This window comes from Monodelphis domestica, chromosome 2 (genome assembly GCF_027887165.1).
Source record: "Monodelphis domestica isolate mMonDom1 chromosome 2, mMonDom1.pri, whole genome shotgun sequence".
In the NCBI taxonomy this organism is placed as follows: Eukaryota; Metazoa; Chordata; class Mammalia; order Didelphimorphia; family Didelphidae; genus Monodelphis; species Monodelphis domestica.
The window spans coordinates 79,053,130-79,074,413 of NC_077228.1; positions in this window are offsets into that span (position 1 = coordinate 79,053,130).

Below are 21,284 nucleotides of genomic sequence, written 5' to 3' on the forward strand. Positions count from 1 at the left end.
TCTCAATCCACTGAGCTACCCAGCTGCCCCCGAACTCATGTCTTCTTAATTCTAGGAACAGCATTCTATCACTACCTAGATAATTCACTGGTATAGTAGAAAAAGCACACTTTCTGGAGTGAGAGGATCCAAGTTCAAATCCTGAGCAATATTTACTAGCTATGTATGATTTGGGGAAAGCCATGAAGCAGAAGGGCAAAAGATGACTGGACTAGCTGATTTTAGAGTTCCTTTCCAGTTTCAGAACCATGATTTTATTAAAAACATCCCTTCTGTCAATATGACCTATGATCCTTGTCCACATTTGTTTCTAAAAGGTAATAAGAAGATTGGAAAGAAACAATAATGGAAACTACACTGCTTTTTTTAAAGGATGTTTTAAATTGTTTCTCAATTACATGTAAAACAACTTTTAACATTGTCTTTCACAATTTTTGAATACCAAATTTCCTTCCTATCTATCTCTCCAACTTGCTAATGGTATAGATCATACATGTGTATCACATAAACAACATTTCCATATTAACCATGCATGTTGCAAATGAAAGCACAGAGCAAAAGGAAAGAAAGGAAAGTTAAAAAGGAAAGAAAAGGAAGAAAGAAAGAAAGGAAGGAAGGAAGAAAGGAAGGAAGGAAGGAAGGAAGGAAGAAAGAAAGAAAGAAAGAAAGAAAGAAAGAAAGAAAGAAAGAAAGAAAGAAAGAAAGAAAGAAAGAAAGAAAGAAAGAAAGAAAGAAAGAAAGAAAGAAAGAAAGAAAGAAAGAAAGAAAGAAAGAAAGAAAGAAAGGAAGAAGGAAGGAAGGAAGGAAGGAAGGAAGGAAGGAAGGAAGGAAGGAAGGAAGGAAGGAAGGAAGGAAGGAAGGAAGGAAGGAAGGAAGGAAGGAAGGAAGAAAGGAAGGAAGGAAGAAAGAAAGAAAGAAAGAAAGAAAGAAAGAAAGAAAGAAAGAAAGAAAGAAAGAAAGAAAGAAAGAAAGAAAGAAAGAAAGAAAGAAAGAAAGAAAGAAAGAAAGAAAGAAAGAAAGAAAGAAAGAAAGAAAGAAAGAAAGAAAGAAAGAAAGAAAGAAAGAAAGAAAGAAAGAAAGAAAGAAAGAAAGAAAGAAAGAAAGAAAGAAAGAAAGAAAGAAAGAAAGAAAGAAAGAAAGGAAGGAAGGAAGGAAGGAAGGAAGGAAGGAAGGAAGGAAGGAAGGAAGGAAGGAAGGAAGGAAGGAAGGAAGAAAGGAAGAAAGGTGATAGAGGCTGGCACTAGAGGAAAAGTGCCAGACTGAAGAGTATGTGAAATTGACCACCTCTATGAGGGAGGGGCCCCAGGAATGGAATCCTGAGGAGAGAAGATTCTGGTGTGGAGAGCAGTGAGGGTCTCTCCATCTTGAGATATCGAAGAGAGAAGGTGAAAAAAGACTTTCCTGCGGGTTACCCATTTTTCCTGCTGGTGATTGCAAATCTTCCCCCCCCCCCCCCAACACTTCCCAATTGAAGAGACTTTCTGAAGAGAAACCTGAGCAGACTTTACCTCAGTTCCTGTTGCCTTTCTCTCAGAGGGGCTCAGGCTGCCAAGGCCTGAATTCCCCCCAAACTTGAGGAGGGAGGAAAAGGGTTTAGTTAGAGACAGGTACCCCTTTTTCCCATTTTCCTTTTCCCATTCTTCCTTGCCCATTATTTCCTTTTGTAGTACCTGATTGAGTTAACATTAAAAAGTTATCTGTTCCCCAAGCTGAATATGAGTGAATGGATCAAGGGGAGACCTTTTTGGTCTCGAGTAGTGGAGGGGGGACAAGAGGGACAAGAGTGAATTGGGGAGAGCAGCTTTAGCTAAGGAGGGAAGGCAGAAGGGGGAAAATCTTCAAACCCCGTCTCCTCTCTCTGAGCCAAGCCATTACATCTTCTGTCTCCCTTGTACCCTGCTTTGCAGAAAGGGGGAGTTCTCTCTCTTTCCCCCTCTCTCCATACCAGAAGTCCAAGCCTGGAGGTGGACAACATTTTTCACAAGTTCTTCAGAACTACCTCTACATAGTTTTTCTAAATCATTTTTATTATTGAGTTATTAAAAATTTAAATGATTTTGTTTTAAGTTACCAAGCATTTTTTTCTCTCCCCACCTCACCCCCCACATCTTGATCCTCTCACTGGGAAAAATAATCTCTTCATAATAAATAAGTTTAATACAAGAAAACAAATTCCATTGTTGGTCATGTTCAAACATGTGTCTCCTTCTGAGTCTTCAGTCCATCACTACTCTTATCAGGAGTTAGACAGCATTTCTCTTCCTCCTCAGGTGTTTGGAATCATGTTTTGATCATCACATTGATTAAAGTACTTAAATCTTTCAAAATTATTCATTTTTAAATGTTGATTTTAAAAAGCATCAGTCCTGCTTCTGCTCACTTCACTAGACCTAAGTGCATATGCATTCTTTCCAAGTTTGTTTGTTTTTTCCTGAAATTGGCTTATATTTTTATGTCCTAACTTGGCTGGACTTGTCTACCTAGGAAGGAAAGATATAGCTAATTCCATCAAAATTTCTCCAATCATCTCTTAGTCTTGTCTGGCCTGGGCTGCCTGCTGGGGAAGGAACAAAATGCTATTTCATCTTATTCCCTTCACAGGTAACCTACTTGAGCTGACCACCACCCTCAAAGCGAGTATTTACTCCCTCCCTCTTCTAGATACACATGACTGCCTAATGGCTTCATAGGACTGTGAACCTCTGGGAAAACTAATGACCTACCGAATCTCATTCCTTAGTGATTAGCCACTCTGTCTTCATCTTCAGTCCTCAACTTTCCATTCCTTTATTTCCATTCCCTTCAATCTGACTTTTGTCCCACAACATTGCCCTCTAAAGCTTTTCATCTCTTCTACTATGCTTTCTAGAATGCCTGCCCATAAATAGCAAATTTGTTTTCATCTTAAACCATTTGCTTGCCCACTCTTTCCATATTCTTTCACTAAGACTTGGCTCCATCCTGATGGATCAGTGTACCAGTTGCTCCTCCACTTATCTTCCCTGTTTATGTTCCCCCACCCAACTTGTGGACTGGAGATAAGGAAATCAGAGTACTCTTCTTATCACTGTCTGCTATTTTCAAGCTCTCCCTCCTCTTGATCTCTAATCACCCAGATGCCATGTGTCAGGACAACCAAACAAAACATTGAAAAGCATGTGCAGTATGCAGTACCTGTGGACTTCCCAATTCCATGAAAGAGTGAGTTGGGAGTATCTTTTTATATCTCTTCAGTTATGTTTATTTTCCATAATTCATTCGTTTTTTTCAAATCTGAAAATAATTTTTTTTACAAATATTCAGGGAAGTTTCAGGGTGAGCTGTGACTAAGAATTTGGTCACCACAAGGAAAAAGATTTAGAGCAGTTGGCTGACCCTCCCATCATTTCTCTGGTACAGTGAAGATAAGCAGAGGACCATGACTGGTGGTAGGGAAGGAAGAAATATCCAGGACCATTTCAGTTTGGCAGAGGGGTGAGGTGGCAAATGGATTTCAATTTAGGCAGTAGTCCTCAAGATTGGATTTCCTCATCTCTTCTTTATAGCTTTTCCTACTTGTCCCAGGCCCTGGTAATTAATTATAAGCAGGCAAGCGACTGGGGGACTGAGAAAGTGGCACCAAGATCAATAGCTGACTTTGATTTTTTAATTTTTGGTTATTTATTAGAGATAAGGAGGAGGAAAAGGGAATGCATATGGACACTAGTAAAGACAAATCTGGGGGCTGGGGTGTCACTCTATTCTTCTTAGCTTCAAGAAACTTAAATTCACCTAATATTGGCTCACTATCTCAGAGCCCCAGGATGGAAAAATGATATGAATGTGTCAGGTAATGGCTATCTCAACCAGACACTTCCTTCAGAGTCTGGGGGAAAAGGCAAGTGGTGACCATTTAAATTAAATATCCATGCTAGAAGCTTCTCACTTCAGACTGTACTTATTCAGGGGATCAGGGATCATAGACCTCAGCCTCCTAGCCAAATGGCGCACATTCTCACTCCAGTAGTTGACTCAAGATCAGGAAGGGTGACTGGAAGTGAGGATTCTTCCTGCCCTAAGGTGTTCTCAGTGATGGGAATCCTGGCAACAAAGAAGGTGCCCCTCAGTTCTCACAATTTCCAGAATGGATCACATGTTTCATGAGGCTATGCACTTTAGAGCAGTTCCCACCAACATAACAATTCCAAATAACTCTGGTCCTAGGAACAACCTCAGCTCCCTGGCCTTATTAGAACCTTCATGCATTCATTTTGGACTATGTATGTATGGCTGTTATTTCCATTTACATTGTTGTGGACATTGTGCATATTATTTTTTGACTTGGCTTGCTTCACTCTGTATCAGCCCATGCATCATTTCATGCTTCTCTGTATTCATCACATTCATCATTTCTTAACCATCCCCTAACTGATGGACATCTATCTACTCCATAACCAATTCCTTGATATCACAAAAAATGCCGCTTCCCCATAAATTGACACAGAATCTCTAGGGTTAAAGCAATAGTAACTAAAATTTTGAGTCACTTTATTTGCATAATTCCAATTTTCTTCCCAAATGATTTTACCAATTCATCTCTCCACCAACAATGTAATGGTGTACTATCTGTAAAGTTGACTAGCACTGATTTGTTTGGGTTTTTTTTTTTTTGCCTTCTATTCAAATTAGTAGGGTGTGAAATAAAACCTTACTTTAATTTGAATTTCTCTCATTATAGAACTTTTGTATTTTCAAGTGAATTTTGTTATTTTCAAGTTCTAAAAAGTATCTCTGATAATTTGATTTGTAGAGCTTTAAAAGTATTGTCATTTTAATTATATTGGTGTGTCTCTTCTAAGAGCACTAAATATTTCTCTAGATATTTAAAAGATGTTTTTTAAACCTTCTTTTCAATCTTATAATCAATACTAAGTATAGGTTCCAAGACAGGAGAGTGGTTAGGGCTAGACAAATGGGTTTAAAGTGACTTGCCCAGGGTCATTTATCAAAGAAATGTCTGAGGCCAGATTTGGACTCAGGACCTCCCATCTCTAGTGGCTCTCTTTCCACTAAGAAACCTAGCTGCCTCTCTGATAACAGATTTTACATGTGAAATCATGTAAAATACTTGTCCATATTATTTTGTGGAACAATGTCAAACAAAAAAAAAGTAGAAAGAAAGTGAAATATATTCTGTTTAAGTCTGCATTCAGATTCCATCAGTTCTTTCTCTTAAGGGAAGATGGCATTTTTCATCATAAACCTCTGTGATTGTCTTGGATCACTGCCTTGCTGAGAAAAATGCTGAGAATAACTACGTCATTCACAGTCATTTGTCAAGAAATAGTGTCACTATTATGGAAGAGAGAGAGAACTAAAGGAAATACAAGAACCAGTGTAATCTCATGCAAAAAGGAGATAGAACTTTGGCTGCCAATGGGGGATGGGAATGGAATCTCCAGCTAAGAAAAGCACATGAGCAGTTGGGGATACAGTCTTTTTCCTTCTGAACTGAGGAGGGAAAAGGACAATTCTTGATGAGCTTATCTGGCTACAAATCCCTCATTGAATTGAAGAGATCCAGACTAACCATCTGTATTTATAGTTGTTGGATAGAGATTTTTTTCCCTTTGGGGAAGGAAATAGTCTATCCATCAGAAGATTTCCTCCAAAAGCTATATCTCTGTCTCAAGAAAATACATCATCTTGAATACACAAAGATCTTAAGGTCTTCTGGGACTTAGTCCCTAGACTTGAGCTTCAATCCCTGAAGAAACTTTAGATGGAAAAATAGATTAGGGACTCCTGTTCCCTCTTTCCCAACCTACTATACCAAACTCATCCTCTAATAAATATATCTTTTAACTTACTGAGGAACCAGACATCTTCTTCAATGTACTTCAATGTAGATAACAATCAGCTAAAGAAGAGAATAATAACAGAGATTGAAGGTGATTTTCTTCAGCTCTGGTCAGAGATCCAACTCCATTTTCTCTGGGATAGCTCTGCCTGGGAGAGAAGTGGTGTTCTTTTTTATCTGTTATCTCCCTCTCAGTTACCTGTCAAATCTTGATTCCTCATCTCCTTCTAGTACAGTTTTGGCAGCCTAGTTTCAAAAAAGAATCCATCTTAGCCAATTTTAAGGGGGTTGACATTTGGAACCCCTGAACAAGGGTAGCCATCTTTGGGGTTCAAGTAAAGAGATCAAGTGAAGAAAAGACAATATGTGGGAACTGTTAATTTAGGCTTCTGTTATTATGATTCTAGGCATATATTGGACTTATTGTTTGATATATAACATGGTAACATCGGTAGTGATGGATACCATTGAGCTTATTTCAAACACCATCTTCATGACTATGATACCTTTCAACAAATCAGTAATGTGGCAGGCAGTAATCCAAGTATATGTTATCCTCATGGCAGCAATTCAGACCTTAACCTATATAAAGACCATATTGAGAATGATCTTGCTTAAGAAACACGCCCAAATCTTTGTTATTAACAACAAACTTAAAGATTTAGTTAGGCAGATCTTCAATGAATATCTAGTTAAGAAGAATACAGATAAGGATAGTAATGTGGGGACTGGAAAAACAAAAAAGGAAGATATTACAAAGACAAAATGGGCAGTAATAGAGATAAGGCTAAAGATTCAACTGTTGAAGATACTGTAGTTGACGATTCCAAATCAGTTAGCAAGACAGAAAATACTACAACATCAGAAATCACAGGGGCACACAAAATTATGCCTCTTTGTGATGTAGTCAGGCTGACTGATGGGTCTGGGGTATTACATGCTAAGATTCACAAATCATTCACTATACAAGACCTGGAATCTCTGAAGAAGAGATTCCCAAAATTTATTTCTGAACCCCACAAATGTGTTAAGGAACTGAAGAGAGCATTTAAAGTGTATGAACCTGACTTTGAAGATGTAGAGTTAATTATGGGGGAGGGATTCAGTCCTCATGAACAGAGACAGTTTGTAGAGAAGACCAGGCAAGAAAACAATCTGACAGACTGGCCTAGGGCACATGTGAGGAAAGATTTTGACTTTGCAAGACCAGCAAATTTTTCATACTTGAAAAGATGCAGGGAAGACCTCTTACAAGCCATCAAATTGTTTTGTGACAGATTATCCAATTCATGGAGTAAATTTGATAGGATGACTCAAAACCAGAATGAACACCCAGTAGCTTTGTTTTCAGATTAATAGAAAATGTAGAGTCAATCCTGGGGATTAGCCAGGATTCCCAAGAGTCTGTAGCTCATGTCCATAGGCAGTTCTTAAAAGGGTGCAATTACCAAATGAAAATTTTTTTCAGAAACTTCCCAAAGTTTGATTCTATAACCATCATTGAATTAAGAGACACTGCTACATATTTCTATGAGAACCAAAAATAACAAAAGAAAAAGATGAATTGAAGCAGAAATTACAAGAAACAATAGTCCTTGAAAAAGAAAGAGATTGAAGAAGTCAAAAATATTAATACCATAAGAACATATACCAGACCAAATTACACAACAGAGGGGTCAGAGAGATACTAGAAGATGTTTCCTTTGCAATAAAATAGGTCACATTGTAAAAAATCATTCCCTGAAACAAAGATATGAACAGGGACACAACAGAAATGGGATATGTCAAACAAACACCCAAAACAGAGGATAAGAAATATGAGAGAAACAATAAGAGCTATTGTGAACACTGCAGATTGAAGGAATCTGAAATGCCAGATCTAAAAACAATGCAGGCAGCTATCCAAAAAGGGGAGAAACCTCACTACTCAGAAATTGTAGCTAAAGGACAGAGACACACAGCATGAAGTCAGGATCCAGCTTCATTAAAACAAAAGACTGTATATGGGGGAAATGAATGGGAAGTAGTAAAGAGAAAGAAACATGAGGGATTGAACATAAAATACAAAAATGGTGATGGTGACAAAAGGGTGGTATCTACAAATGTGATGTGGGGTTCTGTAAGCATTTTACAAGAAGGGTTGAAACAGACCCTCTTGTATTTAAGAACTGTGCTAAGGATGATAACACCTAGGAAAATTGCACAAATACTTTTACTGGACAATAAATTTGAAGACTTGGTCCAGAAGATGTGCAGTGAATATTTGGCTAAAAGAGAAAGTGACAATGCTAAGGAAGGGGCTTAAATACCTACAGATATGGTTGGGGACACAGTTGCTTCAGGGAAAGATACTAACAAGATAAATGACACTATGGCTAAAGACAAGGTTTCTGACAAGGCAGAGAATAATACCAGTCAAGATAACACATCAACTGAGGTCACAGGAGCTCATAAAATCCTGCCTCTTCATGAAATAACAAAAATCACTGTTGGAGCTGGTGTGTTACACTCTAAAGTACACATGTCTTTTACTCCCTAAAATGACAATGTCCAAAATTTATAAATGAGTCCTATAAATGTGTTAAAGAGCTAAAATGTGCCTTCAAAATCTTTGAACCAGATTTTGACAACACAGATTTAATAATGGGAGAAACATTTAAACCCCATGAACACCAGCAGTTCATTCATTGAGAAAAGTAGACAAGATGATAGCTTAACAGACTGGTCCAGGGCGCACAAAAGGGAGGACTTTGACTTTGCCAGACCATCTAACTTTGCATATTGCAAGAAATGAAGAGAAGATCTTCTGCAGGCAATAAAATCTTTTTGCTCAAAACATAGAACAAATTTGATAAGATGAAGCAGGAAAAAAAAATTCAAGACCCTGCAACTTACATTGACAGGTTGGCAGAAAATATTGAGTCCATTATGGGAATCAATCAGGACTCACAGGAATCAGTGGCCCATATTAGAAGACAGTTTTTGAGGGCATGTCACATGCAGTTAACAAATTTTTTCAGAAATATTTTTCCTCAAATATGATAAAATCTGTATTTCAGAACTTGGGGACACAGCAGCTTATCTTTATGAGAATCACAAAGAGCAAGAGAGGGAGAAAGATGAACTCAAACAAAAATTGCAGAATACAAAAGAATTCTTGAAACAAAAGAAATTGAAGAAGTTAAAAAGCTTAAATACAATCAAAACATACTCTAGACCTTCTTACCAAAACCAAAGGGGTCAGAGAGAAACAAGAAAATGTTTCTTATGCAACAAGGTTAGTCACATTGTCAGGGATTGCTATCTTAAAATGTGAACAGGGCAATAATAGGACCACAAGAAACCATGCAAATAACCAGGGCAAAACTTATTATAGGAGCACTAACACGTGTTGCTCACATTGCTTGTTGAGTCACAAATGTCGGATTTAAAATTGATGCAGGAACAAATATAAAAAGGGGCAAAGCCACTGTATTCTGATGTTGCAGCAAAAGGGAGATATACAGCATGAAGCCAGGACCCTAAGTTATTACAGCAAAAGATTGGGCATGGAAGAAAGGATTGGACTAGTGTCAAAAACAATAAAAAACTAAAGGGATTGAAATTAAAAGACAAAAAGGGAGGTGAGGTTACAAGGGTGGTACCTGCAAATGAATTTATTGATTCTGTGAGTTTCCCCTGAAGGATCAAAACAAAACATTAGTAAAAAAAGCAGAGAGAAGTTATGGTGATGGAAACTGAGATCAGAAATATAATAGCTGATATGAAACAAGATGTAGAAAGTTCAGACACAGGGAGCATAGTATAAATGAAGATATGGGGCAATGACAGATGGATCTGCAGAAAAAGCAAAGAGCTCAGAACTTTTTGGAATGCCAATCAACTGAAGAGGGGGGTGTAATGTTGTGGAGGAGAGGAAATGGGGAAAGTCTATAGCAGAGCTGGAGAGGCCAGAACTGCCGAACCTATCAAACAAGGAGGACATTCTAAATAGAATGGGGACCAGGAAGGACCATTGAAGAAGAAGAGCCAAACTGAAGAAACTTGGCCTTTTGCCCTTGGGACAGAAAGGGAGGAAGGACAGAAAAGTCCTGCTTTCTGGTTTCTCCCTACAATACTCCAGTGACTGAATCTTCAAATCTATTGCCATTTTCCCAACTCTTAACTCTATTCCAACATCCTCCAACTTAGGAATTTTTTAGTATTAGGAAAACCCCAAACCCTCTCTCCCTTCAGCTTCTTACCATTCCCCTTCTCCCAAATAAACCCCTTTTACTTAAACTTAGAAAAGAGAGAGTGCTTTGTTTGGTATACCAAGATACTCGCCTTGAACTGACTTCAGTGCTACCAATAGAAGAATCAACTAAAAGGCGGTGGGGGAAGGGAAATAGGACAGGGAGGAGGGAAGGGAGGAAACAGGGAGGAGGGAGGATATTGGCAGATCTGATTTTGAAATTATCATCTCCCACTTAATAATACCCTAATACAGGGGACAGTTCCAATGGAACCTTGGGAAAAGGCAGTTAAGAAGCTTCAGCTGGCTGAGATATATTCTCCTCTGGCTGTTTGACCAGACAGTGGAAGACAGCCCTCTTAATCTCCTCTCTAATCATTACCTTCTATATAGACTGTGAACTGCAGAGAAATTTGGTTTAGCCCAAAAGAGACTTGTCAGCAGTGCTGTGAATATCTACCCTTAGGGGAAGATAAATCTGTGTCCTGAACTGACTATATTTCAAATCTTCAATCAACAAAATAACCTAGAAATTAGGGAGACCCTAATTTCCCTCTTCCCTTCACCTAACCTCTTCTTATCCCTTTCCCCCCCCAAATAAAATGCCCTTTAGTTAAAGGACTGGTTGTGGGATTTAGTCATTAAGGGAAAAATCTACAACTTACCATCTGTGAGACAGTTGAAGGGAACAGGAAGCAGTGTAGGTGTGACAGAGGCTGGCACTAAAGAAAAAGTGCCAGGCTGAAGAGTGTGTGAAACTGATCACCTTGATGGGGGAGGGGCCCCAAGGAATTGGAATCTTGAGGAGGAGAAGACTGGCTGGTAGGGGAGTTGCTCTCTCAGTTTCTCAGTCTTGAGAAGCCAAAGGCAGAAGGTGGGAAAAGACTTTCTCCTGAGGGTTACCCACTTTTCCTGTTGGTGACTGGAAATCTTCTTCCCCAACACTTCCCAATTGAAGGGACTTTCTGAAGAGAAGTCTGAGCAAACTTTACCTCAGCTCCTGTTGCCCAGGGGTGAGTCAATCTGACTTTCTCTCAGGGGGCTCAGGCTGCCAAAGTCTGAGTTTCCCCCAAACTCGAGGAGGGAGGGGAAAGGGTTTAGATAGACAGGGACCCCTTTTCCCCACTTTTCTTTTCCCATTCTTTACTGCCAGTTTTTCTTTTGCATTACCTGATTGAGTTGATATAAAAATTTATCTCTTCTCCAAGCTGTGAACAAGTGAACAGATCAAGGGGAGACCCTTTGTTCTCAAGTAGTGGAGGGGAGACAAAAGCGAATCAGGGTGAGCAACTTTGGCTAAGGAGGGAAGGTAGAAAGGGGAAAATCTTCAAACCCCCTCTCCTCTTTATGAGCCAACCCTAATTATCAGCTGTCTTCCCTGAACCCCACTTTGAGTAGGGAGGTTCTCCCCTCTTTCTCCCTCTCAATATTGAAAGTTTTAACCCCTCAGGTTACTGATTTAATCATCCCTCAAATACATAGGGGAGGGACTCAAGATTCAGTCTTTTCTCTGGCTTGCTTCCTGGTGCAACTTCTATAAAATTCCCACCACTATATTCACCAATTTTCATATCTACTACAACCCCAAGAAAAGTCTGACCCACCCCAAGCTACAGGATAAATAAGAAACATGGTGCTGCAAATATTGTTTGGAGTCACTGTATTAACCATTATAGCTTGCTACTGTATTTATAACATATTATATAGTGCAGTTACTGGAGTGGTGATGGAAACCATAGGATTGATAGCTAACTCCATGGCATTTATAACAACTATGCTGTTTACAAATAATATAGTAGTATGGAAAATAATTACACAAGCTTATATATTTGCCATGGCAGCAATCCAAATGCTAGCATACATCAGGAACATCCTCAAAATTTTGACCCCCCCCCCAAAGTCAACCCAGATTCTAGTAGTAGATAACAACTTAGAACAACTGGTCAGGAAGATGTGTGATGAATATCTAGATAAGCAAGGACAAGGACAGGCTCAAGATGGGAAAGGGTTAGTGCTGGAAGATGCAGAGAACAAGGACAAAGACAAGAAGTCAAAGGACCACAATAAGAAAGGGGCAGAGGAAAAAATAAGGATGATACAAAAACAAAAAAAAATATTCTGCTTCTTAGAGACATTGTAAAGATTTCTGACTTGGTTGGTGTCATTCATTCAAAAGTCCACAAACCATTCTCCACCCAGGAATTGGATTCAATAAAATGCAGATTCCCAAAGTTTTTAAATAAGCCTTACAGAGTGCTCAAGGAGCTAAAAAGGGCCTTTAAACTTTTTGAGCCAGATTTTGAGGATTCAGATTTTCTTTCATCTGAATTATTTAGCCCCACGAGCATAGACAGTTCATTGAAAAGACAAGAAAGGACAATTCACTGACAAGCTGGCCCACAGAGGAAGAAAGATGATTTTGATTTCACTAATCCCAATAGTTTGGCATACCTGAGGAAATGCTGGGAAGACCTCCTGCAAGCAATCAAGTCTTTTTGTTCCAAGCCCAATGATTGGAGAAAATTTAAGAAGTTAAGCCAGGGAAATGAAGAGCATCCTGTTGCTTAAATAAATAGACTTGCAGAGACTCATTAGAATCAGTGGCCCATGTTAGGAGACAATTCCTGAGAGGTTGTAACTTTCATCTAAAGAACTTCTTCAGAAATTATTTCCCAAAATATGATAGCATCACAATTAATGAACTGAAAGATACAGTCACTTATTTTTATGATAGCAAAAGGGAACAAGAACAGGAAAAAATAGGATTGAAACAAAGACTACAACATACAGAGGAATCTCTTAAACAAAAAGAAATTGAACAAATAAAAAACTTGCAAACTATGAAACCATATTCTAGACCCTCATAGCAGCAAAAGAGAGGTGAGAGAAAACAGGAAATTTTTTTTTATGCCACAACGTGGGTCACTTGGTTAAAGATTGTTATCTTAAAAGGAAATATTAGCAAAACAACAAAAGCAACAGAACACAGGGGAGAACATATTATAGATCCAAATCAAATCCTTGCTATGAGCATTGCACTTTGAGAACAGGATCAGAAACCCCGGACCTTGACAGTATGAAACTGGCTATAAAAACAGGAACAAAACCTAAATACTCAGAGGTTTCGACCAAGGGAAGATATCTGTTATGAAGCCATGATTTTAAAATACTTGAAAACAAGCAAGGGCTTGGGAGAAAGGAATGGCGTACTTAATAAGGGACTTATAGGAGTGAAACATAAGAATACAAAGGGAGAAGAAATTACATGGATGGTGGCTGAAAATGAATTTATTGGATCTATGATGAAGAACCAAATCAAAATTTAAGTGAAAAGCAGAGAAAAGTAAAGGAGTTTATATATATATGATAGCACAGATGCAAGCTGATATTGGAAACTCATATAAAAAATGCATAGTAACCAGTTAAGAGAAAAGCAAAGAACAGATCAAAATGTATTTAGAAAACTTCTTTGGGTGCAGATTGGGTTCGGGGATTGAAAAAGAAAGAGAGAATTCATGAAAACTTACATGAACAAAATCATAAGTTGTTGGAAGAGACATAAAAACAAAATTTCAATTCCCTGCAACAAAATAACCAAATAAAAACACAAACTAAGGTTACTATGGCAGATGTATCTATAGGAGTTTTAAATAATGTACATAACTCACAGACATGGATAAAACCCCACTTGGACCAATTAGAAATTAAAAAAGCTATTTGGTACAGACTTCCTTAGAGAAAATATCTAACTTGAACCTAGAAGCTGAATTTTTTCACTCTGTACAAAACAACTTGGAAAATTCAAACCTAAAGGGAAATGGAACCCAAAATACAGTTAATATTGATAACCATATTCAAGATATTGAAAGTGTAACATCAGTTAGACTTGAAAACACAGATAGAATGCAGGACACAACAACTGCCATGAGGGCCAAAGATTCAAGAAACTTCCATGAAGCTAACATTCTAAATGGTGGGGGGAGGTATGACAGCAGAGATGAAACAATATGTAGAAAGTGCAGACCCAGGGCACATAGTAACTGGACAAGAGAAAATCAGAGAACAAATCAAAACATATCTGGAAAATTTCTTTGGGTGCAGATTTGGTTTAGGGATTAATCAGAGAAGAAAAAGTTATAAAAACTTGAATCAACAACACCAAAGGGTGACAGCAGTAAAAAGGAAACAAAATTTTAATTCTCTAAACCCAGTCAGTAATGTGAATGCAGAGACTACTGTTACTAAGGCACGTGTATCTGTAAAACTTGAATACAAAGTAAATACTCTCATTTGGACTAATTGAAAGGACAAAAAGCTGCTTAGTGCATACTCCTGTAGAGAAAAGAACTAGTTTGAATTCTGAAGCTAAGATTTGTCATCCATTACAGTATAACAAGGAAAATTCAAATTTAAATGATTATACATCTAGAAATGGGATTGATATTATAAATCAGATTCACAATATTTGAAAGCTGGAAACTGTGAAATTTGAAAATATGGATGGGATACAGGATACAGCAACTGCCATGCTGGCTCAGTATTCAAAAAGCCTCCATGAAGCCAAAGTTCTAAATGCAGGGGGGATGTCTGACCATCTCAGTATAAAACAGCAGGTTTAGATTTATGTTCTCAGGCAGTGAAACACATTACAGTCAGGAAATGAATTAAACCAAGAAATTTTAATTAGTCCAACCATAAAGTCAACAGATGATGTAGGAACAGTGCAAATTAACAACATGACAACTGGTTCTTTAACAAATTTAACACCTGAACCATATGTATGGATTAAGGTGGGGAAAAAATAACATAAGGCTCTCATTGATACTGGTGCTTCCAAGTCTGTCCTAAAGACATTCCCAGGAGATACTACCATAGAGGGTATGGTTTCATGTCCCAGAGCTCAAAAGCACAATGGTTAAACTCACACCATTGTCCATACTTTCCTCCTAATTCCTGGATGTCTGAATAACCATTTAGGACGCAATTTTTTATATAAAATTGGGGCAACCCTGCAGTGTGAACAGTCTACCCAAACATTTACTCAAACATTATCCATTGTTATACCTAGAGCAATTGAAGGAAAAGCCTGAACAGATACAAACATTAACATCATTGAATGACATATCTCAAGGAGTTTTTGCAATAGATCAGAATGATGTGGGTAGAGTTAAATATGCAACACAAGTAAAAATAGAAGTCAGGGATGGTGTATCTCCTGTAATCACAAGGAATGGCCAAAAGCAGAGAAAAATCTGATATTTAAAGAAGATGGACCCAGGAGAGGCAGATGGAACATTCAGGAAGCCTGCAGGGGAAGGGAAAATTGAGAATTCCATGAAAGATTCAAAAAGCAGAAAAACTGTTGACCAGGGCTGATTCTGGTCAGTCTCTTACCAAAGACTCTGGGAGGAGAGTTGCTCTTCTAATACCCCTTCTACCTGGCTGTGCTGAAGAAAAGTGTTTCTGCCTTGTACTGAAGATCTCCCTGGATCATCATTTCCCTGAGAGGAAATATATTTTCCTTGAAAGACAGTTTGATCCCACAATCTGAAATTAACCATTAGGGAATAGTTATCAGGGTCTCCTTGGTCCCTCTACTCTCTTTCTCTCTCCCTATCTTTCCTTTCCAAAAAATAAATTAGATATTTTAGTTTACAGAAGACTGTCTCTAAGTTGTGTAATATGATGGAAGATTTCAAAGTCAAAGAAGAAAGTTGGGAGGGGTTAATTCACCTTCTGCTCAGGTCAGGACTCCATTAAAGTTGTCCAGCCTAGTGGAAGAAGAAGGAAGGTTCTACCTAGATATTAGTCCCCAACAGCAACTGGTTTCCTGGTCCTAACATTTTAAAGCTCCTCTGTCTCTCTCACTATTACAATTTGGCACCCCAATAAAAGTCTGAATCCACCCCAGACTACTGAAAAGATAAAATATAGGTGTGTTTGGAAAGAAAACAAGAGACAAAATGATGCTTCAACTAATATTTTGGGCATCTGTGATAGCTGCAAATGCAATTTATTGGATATACTGCATTATCTATTACACAGTGACTGGGGTCATGATGGACACTGTGCATTTTATAGCAAACACAACATCATTTATAACAATGATACCATTTTCTAACACTGTGATTTGGAAAGTGATAACAGATTTATGTGATTCTCATGGCCATGATTCAGACACTCTCCTATCTGAGAACTGTTTTAAGAATGATTACACCTAGGAAATCTGTTCAAATACTGGTACTAGATAACAAACTATAAGAAATGGCTCAGAGGATGTGCTGTGAATATCTAGCTAGAAGGGAAAAAGGAAATGATAAGAAAGGGACTGGAACAAATGCAGAGATGGTTGGGGACACAGTGACTTCAGGAAAAGATACAAACAAAGCTAATGACATTAAAGTAAATGATACAAGGGCAAAAGACAAAGTTTCTGATAAGACAGAGGAAAATGACAAACATAATACAACATCTACTGAGTTCAGAGGGGCTCAGAAAATCCTACCTCTTTGGTACATAACTAAAATAACTGATGGGGATGGTATGCTACACTCAAAAGTAAACAAGCCTTTTTCAACATGAATCTTGTAAATGTTTGAAGGAGCTGAAACATGCCTTCAAAATATTTGAGCCTGATTTTAATCATGTCAGAAGTATTTAGCCCCCATGAACACTGTAAGTTAAAAAAAAAAACTAGACAGGATGCCACCTTGACAGACTGGCTTAGGGCACATGAAAGAGAGGACTTTGACTTTGCCAGACTATCAAATTTTGCATATCTGAGAAAATGCAGAGAAGACCTTCTGCAAGCAATTAAATCTTTCTGTTCAAAGCCAAATGCATGGAGCAAATTTGACAAATGATGCAAGAGAAAAATGAACACCTACAATATACATTGATAGGATGAAAGGTTTGCAAAAACTGAGAGATGCAAACCTCAGAGTGACTGACAGGAGCATGTGACTAAGGGTCACATGGGAGCCTGAGGCTAGAGATCTGAAGAAAAATTCTCTGCCCAACTGATCTCTCTCCTGGAAGGACCTGAGTGTGAGGCTTGGAAGAGATTTTTCTCCTGAGACCAACAGAGGAAAGAGGCTTTTGGATTTGGCTGCTGGCAGCATCAGTAAGAAGATCTCTGGACTTCCTAGGATATCAACAAACTAAAGATGCTGGCCCATTTGATTGGACTCCTGGTGTGAGACTTGGATATTGGAGAGTTAATTCTTAGCTTAATAAGATAGTTTAGATAGTTTATAGATATTAGCTTTTAAGGTAAGTATAAGTATAGTTTACTCCAAAACCCTTTTTCCTTCCTACCCTTCCCAACCAATAAATTTGAATTTATTTATATGTTTCCTCTTGTTCTTTCCTTACCCAACATCCCATCATAACAGTTTTGGAAGAGCCAGCTAGGATAGTGAGATCATAGCTAGGTTGAAGAGGCTAGGTTTATTTGTCTGTTTATTGTATAAGTATTTTTTAAGTATAAAGAGAGCAGTTTTATGCCAACATTCTACTATATATTTAGGTGGCTAGGAGCTTAGGGGGTAAGCCACATATAATTCTAAGGGCTTGGCTTGCTCAAGGGGTTTACTGAAGCTGCCCCATAGACCCCCAGCAGCCATCTTGGAGTGGCCATCTTGGGAAAAAACAGTTTTTAAATTTGAAATTTCTTGTTTCTTTGGTGTATGTATAAATTACAGTGTGATAATATTGTTCTGTAAAATTATTTAACAATGGAAGTTGACAGAACTATTAAGCTAATAAACAAGACTAGAAGCTGGTACTTTGAAAAAACAGACAAAATAGACAAAGTACTGTTCAATCTAATTTTAAAAAGGAAAGAAGAAAGGCAAATTAACAGCATCAAGGATGAAAAGGGGGATTTCACCTCCAATGAAGAGGAAATTAAGGCAATCATTAAAAACTACTTTGCCCAACTATATGGCAATAAATATACCAACCTAGGTGATATGGATGAATATTTACAAAAATATAAATTGCCTAGACTAACAGAAGAAGAAATAGATTTCTTAAATAATCCCATATGAGAAAAAGAAATCCAACAGGCCATCAAAGAACTTCCTAAGAAAAAATCCCCAGGGCCTGATGGATTCACCAGTGAATTCTATCAAACATTCAAAGAACAGCTAACTCCAATACTATACAAACTATTTGACATAATAAGCAAAGAGGGAGTGCTACCAAACTCCTTTTATGACACAAACATGGTACTAATTCCAAAGCCAGGCAGGCCAAAAACAGAGAAAGAAAATTACAGACCAATCTCCCTAATGAATATAGATGCAAAAATCTTAAATAGGATACTAGCAAAAAGACTCCAGCAAGTGATCAGAAGGGTCATCCACCACGATCAAGTAGGATTTATACCAGGGATGCAGGGCTGGTTCAATATTAGGAAAACTATCCACATAATTGACTACATCAACAAGTAAACCAACAAGAACCACATGATTATCTCAATAGATGCAGAAAAAGCCTTTGATAAAATACAACACCCATTCCTACTAAAAACACTAGAAAACATAGGAATAGAAGGGTCGTTCCTAAAAATAATAAACAGTATATATCTAAAACCATCAGCTAATATCATCTGCAATGGGGATAAACTAAATCCATTCCCAATAAGATCAGGAGTGAAACAAGGATGCCCATTATCACCTCTATTATTTGACATTGTATTAGAAACACTAGCAGTAGCAATTAGAGAAGAAAAAGAAATTGAAGGCATTAAAATAGGCAAGGAGGAGACCAAATTATCGCTCTTTGCAGATGACATGATGGTCTACTTAAAGAATCCTAGAGATTCAACCAAAAAGCTAATCGAAATAATCAACAACTTTAGCAAAGTTGCAGGATACAAAATAAACCCACATAAGTCATCAGCATTTCTATATAATTCCAACACAGCTCAGCAGCAAGAACTAGAAAGAGAAATCCCATTCAAAATCACCTTAGACAAAATAAAATACTTAGGAATCTATCTCCCGAGACAAACACAGGAACTATATGAACACAACTACAAAACACTTTGCATACAACTAAAACTAGACTTGAACAATTGGAAGAACATTAACTGCTCATGGGTAGGATGAGCCAATATAATAAAAATGACCATCCTACCCAAACTCATCTATCTATTTAGTGCCATACCCATGGAAATTCCAAAAATTTTTTTTACTGATTTAGAAAAAACCATAACAAAGTTCATTTGGAAGAACAAAAGATCAAGGATATCCAGGGAAATAATGAAAAAAAAATACAAAGGAAGGGGGCCTTGCAGTCCCAGATTTCAGACAATATTATAAAGCAGCGGTCACCAAAACAATCTGGTACTGGTTAAGAGACAGAAAGGAGGATCAGTGGAATAGACTGGGGGCAAGCAACCTCAGCAAGAGAGTATATGACAAACCCAAAGATCCCAGCTTTTGGGACAAAAATCCACTATTTCATAAAAACTGCTGGGAAAATTGGAGGACAGTGTGGGAAAGATTAGGTTTAGATCAACACCTCACACCCTACACCAAGATAAATTCAAAATGGGTGAATGACTTGAACATAAAGAAGAAAACTATAAGAAAATTAGGTGAACACAGAATAGCATACATGCCAGACCTTTGGGAAGGGAAAGACTTCAAAACCAAGCAAGACTTAGAAAGAGTTACAAAATGCAAAATAAATAATCTGGAATACATCAAATTATAAAGTTTTTGCACAAATAAAAATAATGTAACTAAAATCAGAAGGGTAGCAACAAATTGGGAAACAATCTTCATAAAAACCTCTGACAAAGGTTTAATTACTCAAATTTACAAAGAACTAAATCAATTGTACAAAAAATCAAGCCATTCCCCAATTGATAAATGGGCAAGGGACATGAACAGGCAGTTCTCAGCCAAAGAAATCAAAACTATTAATAAGCACATGAAAAAGTGCTCTACATCTCTTATAATCAGAGAGATGCAAATCAAAACAACTCTGAGGTATCACCTCACACCTAGCAGATTGGCTAACATGACAGCTATGGAAAGTAATGAATGCTGGAGGGGATGTGGCAAAGTGGGGACACTAATTCATTGCTGGTGGAGTTGTGAATTGATCCAACCATTCTGGAGGGCAATTTGGAACTATGCCCAAAGGGTGATAAAAGACTGTCTGCCCTTTGATCCAGCTATAGCACTGCTGGGTTTGTACCCCAAAGAGATAATAAGGAAAAAGACTTGTACAAGAATATTCATAGCTGCACTCTTTGTGGTGGCCAAAAATTGGAAAATGAGGGGATGCCCATCAATTGGGGAATGGCTGAACAAATTGTAGTATATGTTGGTGATGGAATACTATTGTGCTAAAAGGAATAATAAAGTAGAGGAATTCCATGGAGACTGGAATAACCTCCAGGAAGTGATGCAGAGCGAAAGGAGCAGAACCAGGAAAACATTGTACACAGAGACTGATACATTGTGGTACAATCGAAGGTGATGGACTTCTCCATTAGTGTCAATGCAATGTCCCTGAACAATCTGCAGGGATCTAAAAAATACTATCCACAAGCAGAGGATAAACTGTGGGAGTAAAAACACCAATGAAAAGCAACTGCTTGACTACAGGGTTGGAGGGGATATGACAGAGGAGAGACTCTAAATGAACACTCTAATGCAAATACCAACAACAGGGAAATGGGTTTGAGTCAAGAACACATGTGATAACCAGTGGAATTGTGCGTCGGCTATGGGAGAGGGAAAGGTGGTGGGAGGGGGGGCAGGGAGGAAAAGAAAATGATCTTTGTTTCCAATGAATAATGTTTGGAAATAACCAAATAAAATAATGTTTAAAATTAAAAAAAATGGAAGCTGACATGTCAGCAGACATGTTTAGTAATATAATGATGTTTTTTCACTATATTATGTATATTCCCTATCTTGTGTTTATGTCCTTCCCTACCTACTGCCATTATGTTTTGACATGGATTGGATGAAACCACTGATGGATCTAAAATTGTGTGATATTATGGCATATGTACCCCTTGCTGTGATCTATGGGTGTACTGTATACAAGTCTCATGCCTCTGTGTGCCTTTGTGTAAAGAGTCTTAAAGATCTAGTAACCTAGTTTAGAAGGAATTCTGACTTAAAGTTGATGGTTATACAAATGAATCATCAAATGGATACACTGGAGCAATTTATAATCAAC